The sequence below is a fragment of the Bos taurus genome, unplaced genomic scaffold (genome assembly GCF_002263795.3).
Source record: "Bos taurus isolate L1 Dominette 01449 registration number 42190680 breed Hereford unplaced genomic scaffold, ARS-UCD2.0 ScbfJmS_2447, whole genome shotgun sequence".
NCBI lineage: Eukaryota > Metazoa > Chordata > Mammalia > Artiodactyla > Bovidae > Bos > Bos taurus.
Window position 1 is genome coordinate 485,022 of NW_020192287.1, and position 6,522 is coordinate 491,543.

The 6,522-nt window shown below is 43.2% G+C and overlaps 1 long non-coding RNA gene across 1 annotated transcript; it reads left to right on the plus strand.

Annotated features, from left to right (window-relative positions):
• Positions 1–4,410: 4,410 nt before the first annotated feature.
• On the plus strand, positions 4,411–5,190 carry LOC101902988 (uncharacterized). The gene is made up of 2 exons (XR_001495537.3): positions 4,411–4,591; positions 4,773–5,190. It is a non-coding gene; the product is annotated as an uncharacterized lncRNA (long non-coding RNA).
• Positions 5,191–6,522: the final 1,332 nt, after the last annotated feature.

Sequence of the window (6,522 nt, forward strand, 5' to 3'; positions counted from 1 at the left end):
CATGGATATTGGTTAGTGATGTGCCCCTTGTACCCACAACAGTGCTTGAAACATTGCAGGGGGTTAATTAATACCTGTTAAGTTGCAAATAAACATTACACCAAAGAATTTATGTCCATTTTTACTATTTAATAAAAACAAATCCAGACTAATATAAGAAGAAATTGATTTGAAATTACTATGGTGATAGGGTAATCTCTCATACTATCAAAGTAATGCTGCAAATTCTCCAAGACAGGCTTCAACAATACTTGAACCAAGAACTTTCAGATGCTCAAGATGGATTGAGAAAAGGCAGAGGAAAAAGATCAAATTGCCAACATCCTTTGGAACATAGAAAAAGGAAGAGAATTGCAGAAAAATATCTCTTTCACTGACTACGTTAAACTATCCGACTGTACGGGTCACAAGAAATTGTGGAAAATTATTAAAGAGATGGGAATACAAGACCATCTTACCTGTATGCAGGGCAAGAAGCAACAGTTAGAAGCAGACATGGAACAACAGACTGGTTCCAAATTGGGAAAGGAGTATGTCAAGAATGTATACTGTCACCCTGTTTATTTAATTTACATGCAGAGTATATCCTGCAAAATGTTGGACTGGATGAAGCCCAAGATGGAATGAAGACTGCCTGGAGAAATATCAATAAACTCAATATGCAGATGACACCACTCTTAAGGCATAAAGCAAAGAGGAACTAAAGAGCCTCTTGATGAGGGTGAAAGAGGAGAGTGAAAAAGCTAGCTTAACTCAACATTCAAAAAATTAAGACCATGGCATCCAGTCCCATCACTTCATGGCAAATAGATGGGGAAACAATGGGAAAAGTGGCAGACTTTATTTTCTTGGGCTCCAAAATCACTGAAGATGGTGAAATTAAAAGATGCTTGCTCCTTGGAAGAAAACCTATGACCAACAAAGACAGCATATTAAAAAGCACAGACATTACTTTACCGACCAAGGTCTGTAGGTCAAAGCTAAGGTTTTTTTAGTAGTCATGTATTGATGTGACAGTTGGACAATAAAGAAAGCTGAGTGCCAAAGAATTGATGCTTTTGGACTGTGCTGTTGGAGAAGACACTTGGGAGTCCCTTGGACTGCAAGGAGATCAAACCAGCCAATCCTAAAGGAAATCAGTCCTGAATATTCATTGGAAGGACTGATGCTGAAGCTGAACCTTCAGTAATTTGGCCACCTAATATGAAAACTGACTCATTGGAAAAGATCCTGGTGCTGGGAAAGATTGAAGGCCAGAGAAGAAGACGACAGGGGATGAGATGGTTGGAAGGCATCACCAATTCAATGGAATTGAGTTTGACCAAGCTGTGGGAATTGCTGATGGACAGAGAAGCCTGGTGTGCTGCAGTCCATGTTACACAGAGAGTCAGACAATATTGAGTGACTGAACTGAACTGTTTGTAATAGGGAGAATGCTTTGACTACAAGTTCTTCACATGTCTCAAAGTAAAACAGAAAAGGATGTTTCTTTAACATGGAAGGATAAAGAGGGTAAGCAGCAACTCTGTGTGTGTGTGTGTGATGGGGCAAGTGGTAGTTATGGATGAGCAGACAGCATGATGGAGCATTTTAACAGGAAGTGTTTCTCTCTGTAGTGAGTTGACTCCCAAAATGAGCTACTAAGTGAGACAGAAAAGTCTGACTCTTAGTGCTTGCTCAAGCTTAGGGAAAAGCTGAAGTTTAGAGGAGAGAAGCTTGGCTGAAGTTTAGTCAAGCCAAGTCAGTAGGTATGTTATGGATCGTTGTGAGCACTTGGCCAGTCTCTGCTGTTTTTTAAAAGAGGTACAGTCTGTCCTTAGACTGTATTTTTGTTACTGAAATGGCAAGTCCATGTGCCTGATGCAAAATGAGGCCCTTAAAAACTAAACGTTAGAGTTTGGAACAGACAGGTTTATTACAATTCATACAAGGAAATGGGTGGCTTATGCCCTAAGAACCCAAAGTTATTGAAAGTTTTCAGTAAATCCATTCAAAAACAAATGTTAGAGAGAGTTGAGGTTAGTTGCAGACTTCTTGGTGTCTGACCCTTTGTTCTTAAGGTCAGGTCATGGTCAGGTAATGATGTTCCTGTAAATCTCTATCAGATGAATGTTATTCTCTGTCCTGACAAGAAAGGGCAAAGCCTCAAGGCATAATTTTCACCCTGAAATGTCCCAGTCCTGGTTAAGGGGAAGCAGATCTCAGTCAGCAGCTCCTTCAGGGCCAAGTTCCCACATTCTCTCCAGGTCTCATTCCTGACAGAGCCAGGCACCCAACCCAATAGGTCCTCATTCTCCTCAGGCTGTCCAAATAGGGAGACTAGTTCTCACAAACTGAGACCCAGAAAGACGTCCACTGCTAGTAGGTCACGGAGACAGGGATGGGGGAGAGCTTCATCACTCCTCAAGGCCTGGGCCAAGGCTAGTGGAGGGCCTTATTGAGGGATCTGGAGCACTACAGGATATAGTGCCCAATCTGTTCCCTGGGCACTCGAGAACCCAAAGCTGGATGAGCTTCAAGGCCTCTAGAAGAAGGCCTGATTCTGCCTCTTATCTTACTCTTCACCTGATGACCACCACACCACCCTTGACTCAATCACTTCCCCACTGGTCCCTCATTGACAGTAATTTGTGGATAGGGCCACATGTGGTGTTGACCAATAGTTGAGCAGGACAACTAACGGTCACTCATTGACAATTGGCTGCTTGTGAATGGGGCCCTCTGAGGCACCAAGCAAGGCTGAGCAACACCTGTTGCCTAGGAACAGGGTGGGTTGAAAAGAAGCACATTAAAGGCTATCTTCTAAGGACTGTGCTCATCCTGCTCTGTTCAACTGTGAATAGAATAAGAATCACTGTGAGGTTAAGGTTGTTCAAAATAGTTTTAAAGTTGGTCTGGCCTTCACATTCTTGTTGGCTTTGAATTATCAGCTATACTATATGCTGAGAATGTGGTCAAGTGACAGTTGTTGGAAGGGCATAGAGATAAGCACTGGTGACAGGTATGCCTGGGAATACAATGAAAAGAATGATGTGCAAAAGTTAAATTAGCATGTGAAATCAAAATCTGAGGTTGGAAAGGAGTCAATCAAAAAGATTCCAGCACGTTGGACCTAAAGTGTCCTTCTGTAACAGAGCAGCATGAGCACAACCCTTAGCAGGTACCCATCACTGGGCCTTATTAGTCTGCATCCTGTTACTAGGCAATGGGTCTTGCTCAGCCATTGGTCAGTGCCTCACTGGGCCCCGCCCACAAGCAACCAACTATAAACCAGCTACCTACTGGTACTTGTCTTGTTCAGCTATTGGTTAGCACCACAGTGGGCCCTGCCTACTGGTAACTGTCAGTGAGGGACCACTGGGGAAGTGGTTCAGTCAAGAGTCAGTGGTGCAGTGATAATCTGACTCTTCCCTTTGAGGACCTTACTTTTTTTTTTTTTTTTTAATTGAGGAATGTATTTCTGGTAGATGGGGCAAGTTGAGTTTCCTTACTCAATATGAGAGTTGAAGTGTCCCCAACAATATTAGTGGAGGAGACATTTAACACTCTCTTTTTTCTGATGTATAATCTTATGGAGACTGTGTATTGACCTTGGGGCAACAGACTGAGGATTCACCAAGTCTGGGGGTCTCTAAAGCTCATTGGAGTAGAAAAACATCCAACCTGTTCTTAATTATATTTTTCACCTTAAGCTTTTGCTCTTAAGTTCCTTAAGCCCCTCAAGAATACCCAACAAGAAGAGGGTGGTCTATAGTTGAAGTGACTACTGCTACTGCTGCTGCTAAGTCATTTCAGTCGTGTCTGACTCTGTGTGACCCCATAAATGGCAGCCCACCAGGCTCCCCCATCCCTGGGATTCTCCAGGCAAGAACACTGGAGTGGGTTGCCATTTCCTTCTCCAATGCATGACAGTGAAGAGTGAAAGTGAAGTCGCTCAGTCGTGTCCGACCCTTAGCGACCCCATGGACTGCAGCCTTCCAGGCTCCTCCATCCATGGGATTTTCCAAGCAAGAGTACTGGAGTGGGGTGCCATTGCCTTTTCCTAATTGAAGTGACTAGAGGACTCTAAATTTCTGAAGTGGGATGGAAAGTGTTTTTCAGAGGTTCATAGAGGGCTGGAAGAGTCAGGAGTGTTGAAGGCAGATATATAAGTTAAAGAATAAAGGGAACTGAAGGAAAGTCTGAAGGTCATGAGAAGAAGTACCATGCCCCTAAATCACCACTCCCCAGAATCAGACACACAGAGGTATCAGTATTGGGAAAGCTATGTCATGGCCTCCCTTAGCATACACCAGCCCATGCTGATGAGCAAAGTGGTACATTGTGATGTCTAATTCCCTCAAGCCACCATTGGCTAGGGGAGTGCCTAGCTGACCAATCAAATTGAAGGGTGTGGCTCCTCATTGTCCTGAGAAGGTATATATAGGGAGGTCAGAGGCAGAGATTCTGGGTTAGGCCACTTCATGGTATCATCACGACTAAGGTAACAAGGAAGCCACGGCAGCCAAGAAGAGTTGCAATGAGGTTAGCTTCAAGGATGAAAGGAAGAAAGAAGACCCTTTGTCAACGGAGATACAGAGGCAGTGTGAAGGTAAGATGACTCCATCTATGCTCACCATGTTATTCGTTGACTTTGCTGCCCAAGTCCTCTACACTGCCCTTGCCTGGCACAAAAGCCCTCATCAACCCACATCCCTTTTCATGAAGTCACCCTTCCAATTCAGTTTTTATGATCTTTCCTCAAAACTAGTAACCTTCCCTTGCCTTTACAGGCATGAAAGATGACCATGAGGTTCAGAAGACCTCTACAAGGAACCCTGAAAAAGAAAATCCGATCATATGCCACTCAATTGAAGAAGGTGAAGAAAACAAGAAAGCCAAAGTGTTTTTTTCTATTCCTATGCATGCAAGAAACTAAATCAAAGCAAAAAAAAAGGTACAGAAATATGAGGCAGAGTCAAAGAAAGAGGCAGAACCAAAAGAGAAGATAAGCTCAGCTGCCCCAGAATGAGATACCCTGGAGAAGTACAACCTGGGCAGCTGGTAACTGAATACAAAAGGTCAGACAGTTTAGAATTGTGTCTCCAGAGGTCTGCTTTCTTAGAAATGGCCAACCAGGAAAAGACTGACTCTCACACTAACATAGGAAACTGATGGCTGCAATTAAAGATCAAACAGTGAAAAGATGATATTTGTGTGGGGGTGAATTTTCTGATGGAAGGGATGGAAAGAAGAGAAGAGGTGAGCACCTGAAAAGGGAGGGATATGGGGTCCCAAGAGATTGGGGGAACAGACCCTCAGGTCCCCAGTTAGCCAGGGTGTAGAGGTCTGGACTGGGTCAGGAGTCTGCATTGAAGATGGATAACCCTGCTTAACAATTGATCTCAGCGGCAAGGAGTAGTGGTGTGGTGTTACTGCCTTTGGGGTGTAGAATGACAATAGGGTCTAGACTGCCAGAACCCAGATGCGAAGAGGGTTTCACATGGGGATGGTGAATGTGAAGCTCTCCCTGAATGTGAAACTCTGACTGTGAATGTGAAACTCTGCCCCAGAAGGGGCAGAAATCACCTCCTGGCCCCCTACCTCATAATGGGGTTTGTTGCATCACTCGCCTATGCTGTCAACTAAAGATGCTCAGGAGACACAAAATGCTGATACAACTAAAACCCACAACTAGCACTCCCAAGGACTAAAATGATGTTTGGATGAAACAAAACAAATTCAATTAGGCCACTGTTATGCTAAGAAATTGGTGGGAGAAGTATGTTCCCAAAGGCAGGGCAGTGAGTGTGGCCCAATCCCAGTGCAGATGACAAATAGGATCACCCCACAGAGATAATTTTTTTATTGGGGGAGGCACTATGCAGGTTGCGGGATCATAGTTCCCTGACCAGGGACTGAACCCGTTCCGCTTCTAGCGAAAACACAGAGTCCTAACCACTGGACAGCCACGGAAGTTTGTACAGGAACTTTTGATACAAGTATTAATATAACACTGAGTAAAAGCTGGTCTTTTATTTATCACCATACCCTATAATTTCTAAATAACAACAGTGGTAAAACATTCTTCCACAATAAAGTCTTTTGTTAATCCATGTTCTACAAGTTTATCATGGTTTAAAAGTAAGAGTATGGAATATTTAATTTGGTGTTAACTTTCATTTTGAAATGTTTAAAAAGGTTCCAGGAGTAGTCAATCAAATGTGGAAATATATAAGGCAGAGTCTCTGGCCAGAGGAATCCCGTGTGTCTTCAGAAAATAGTTTTTAGATAAAAAAACTAAAACACAGAGTTTCACCATCAGCATCAAAAGAGTTGAGTTCAGAATTTAAGTCAATGATATGGTATCTTTTATCTGGACTGCAGCTCCCTAATTAAATCTTTCTGGTACTTTAACTCCTGGAAGACCCAGTTGATGATCCAAAGTCAGTCACTGAATGTGATTTAAAATCAATAAGAATGAAAGCCACCCTGGGTGTGCTGTCCTTTCAAAGGAGGTGGAAGCACTTTCATGCCTTGCCT